General features: G+C 60.0%; 3 non-coding genes across 3 annotated transcripts in view; all 3 read left to right on the forward strand.

Annotated features, from left to right (window-relative positions):
- LOC138708288 (small subunit ribosomal RNA) overlaps positions 1-328 on the forward strand; it is a 1,903-nt gene extending 1,575 nt beyond the window's left edge. Inside the window, exon 1 of the ribosomal RNA XR_011334693.1 lies at positions 1-328. This exon is cut by the window's left edge and continues 1,575 nt beyond it. This is a non-coding gene — a ribosomal RNA (small subunit ribosomal RNA).
- A 395-nt stretch (positions 329-723) lies between these two features.
- Positions 724-879, forward strand: LOC138708279 (5.8S ribosomal RNA). The gene has a single exon (XR_011334684.1). It is a non-coding gene; the product is annotated as a 5.8S ribosomal RNA (ribosomal RNA).
- Positions 880-1,130: 251 nt separating this feature from the next.
- Positions 1,131-2,500, forward strand: part of LOC138708300 (large subunit ribosomal RNA) — a 4,086-nt gene continuing 2,716 nt past the window's right edge. Inside the window, exon 1 of the ribosomal RNA XR_011334704.1 lies at positions 1,131-2,500. This exon is cut by the window's right edge and continues 2,716 nt beyond it. This is a non-coding gene — a ribosomal RNA (large subunit ribosomal RNA).

The raw sequence follows: 2,500 nt of genomic DNA on the forward strand, positions 1-2,500 counted from the left end.
CTGAAGGAATCAGCGTGTCCTCCCTGGCCGAAAGGTCCGGGTAACCCGCTGAACCTCCTTCGTGCTAGGGATTGGGGCTTGCAATTGTTCCCCATGAACGAGGAATTCCCAGTAAGCGCGAGTCATAAGCTCGCGTTGATTACGTCCCTGCCCTTTGTACACACCGCCCGTCGCTACTACCGATTGAATGATTTAGTGAGGTCTTCGGACCGGGGGGCGAGGGGGCCCGCCTCTTCGATTCCACCGGGAAGATGCCCAAACTTGATCATTTAGAGGAAGTAAAAGTCGTAACAAGGTTTCCGTAGGTGAACCTGCGGAAGGATCATTAACGTGTGTCTTGAATCACGCTTAAAAAAAAAAAAAAAAGAGAATAAATCTCACAATGAGAATACACAAAAGACGGGCCGAACCCGCAAGTGGTGGTGGGTCACACCCCCGTCGCGAGCGGTACGCTTCCCCTCCACCGAGCGGGGAGTGCGTCGGAGTCCCGCTGGTTGAACGAGAGGAAAGCGACGCCGGGTACTGTGCATTAACGGTTTAAAGTCACCTGAAATCGCCCGGCCACTCGCAAAGGGTTACTCAAATCCCCTCCAGTTCCGCGCGGGAAGCAAGAACTGCATTCCTGCCCCGCGTGCGGGGGCGTGGATGTGCCCTGTACACAATAAAAACTATTGAGAACGTAACGCTGAGACCTGTATGGTACTCTGAAAACTAAAAGTACATAACCCTGAACGGTGGATCACTCGGCTCGTGGGTCGATGAAGAACGCAGCAAATTGCGCGCCGACATGTGAACTGCAGGACACATGAACATCGACATTTCGAACGCACATTGCGGTCCTTGGATTTCCAATCCCGGACCACGCCTGGCTGAGGGTCGGCCACACTCAAATACTGGGCCCGTGTGTCTCGTCATCAGACGACGCAGGTCGGGCCCGAGCTTGGGGGACCCCCTCCATCTCGCCTCTTGAAGAGAGGGGGTGGGTCCGCTCCCGAATGGTTGTCAGGCCTCGCGAGGTTGTCTCTGCGGACGGAGAGCGGCTGGGCTTGAGAGACGCAGTACCTATGCGGCCCCCGCCCAGCACGGCTCGTCCCGCTAGCGACCTCTTTTGCGACCTGTTCTCTAAAACCCGACCTCAGATCAGGCGAGACTACCCGCTGAATTTAAGCATATTAATAGGCGGAGGAAAAGAAACTAACAAGGATTCCCCAAGTAGCGGCGAGCGAACAGGGAGAAGCCCAGCACGGAATCCCGCGTGGCAACGCGCAGGGAGTTGTCGTGTGAGGGAGGTTCCGTCGTCCCGGGGGTCGGCAGTGAGTCCAAGTCTCCCTTGAACGGGGCCACAGCCCGCAGAGGGTGCCAGGCCCGTAGAGACCGCTGCCGCTCCCGGGTGGAGCTCTCCTCAGAGTCGTGTTCCTTGAGAGTGGAGCACTAAGAGGGTGGTAAACTCCATCTAAGGCTAAATACGACCACGAGACCGATAGCGAACAAGTACCGTGAGGGAAAGTTGAAAAGAACTTTGAAGAGAGAGTTCAATAGTACGTGAAACCGTTCAGGGGTAAACGGGAGAGACCCGAAAGAACGAAGGGGGAGACTCAATCCCGCCCGCGTGTCCGGTCCTCGGCGGCCACGGATGTCCCCGGTCGCCCACCGCGCCCTACGGCGCGCGCAGGTCACGATCCGAGGGCACCGGCCGTCCGGGTTCAATCCCGGCCGCGGCGGGATGCACTTCTCCTCCAGTAGGACGTCGCGACCCGCCGGGTACACTAGTGAGCCGGTCTAAGGCACTCGGGGTGGAGCCCGAGGGAACCGCCGCGGAAACGTGGGTCCACGGTTCCCCGGACCCCCGGTCGCCCGGCCGGCGCCCGGTGGTAAATCTCGCGGAGCAGGCCCGCTAACCCTACAGTAGCGAGCGTCCAGCCCGGAGGGCAAGCTCTTCGGTGGTGCTCGAGGTGCCGTGGCCTCAGCCACGTCCCCGGCCCCCGTCGGCTGCTGGCCCCCGGAGTCCTCGGACGGTAGCCCGTCTCCCGTTAGCGGCGCTCACGCTTCGGGTGCTCTCCCGACCCGTCTTGAAACACGGACCAAGGAGTCTAACATGTGCGCAAGTCACTGGGATTTCGGAGAAAACCCAGAGGCGAAGTGAAAGCGGGGCGCACCCTTTGCGGTCGCCCGGGGAGGACGGCGTCGGGTCAACCGGCGCCCGCACTCCCGGGGCGCCTCGGCCTCCGGCCGCAGGCGCACCCGGAGCGTACACGTTGGGACCCGAAAGATGGTGAACTATGCCTGGTCAGGACGAAGTCAGGGGAAACCCTGATGGAGGTCCGCAGCGATTCTGACGTGCAAATCGATCGTCAGAGCTGGGTATAGGGGCGAAAGACTAATCGAACCATCTAGTAGCTGGTTCCCTCCGAAGTTTCCCTCAGGATAGCTGGCGTCCATTTCGACCGGGACGAGTCTCATCCGGTAAAGCGAATGATTAGAGGCCTTGGGGCCGAAACGA

This window comes from Periplaneta americana, chromosome 10, assembly GCF_040183065.1.
Source record: "Periplaneta americana isolate PAMFEO1 chromosome 10, P.americana_PAMFEO1_priV1, whole genome shotgun sequence".
Lineage (NCBI taxonomy): Eukaryota > Metazoa > Arthropoda > Insecta > Blattodea > Blattidae > Periplaneta > Periplaneta americana.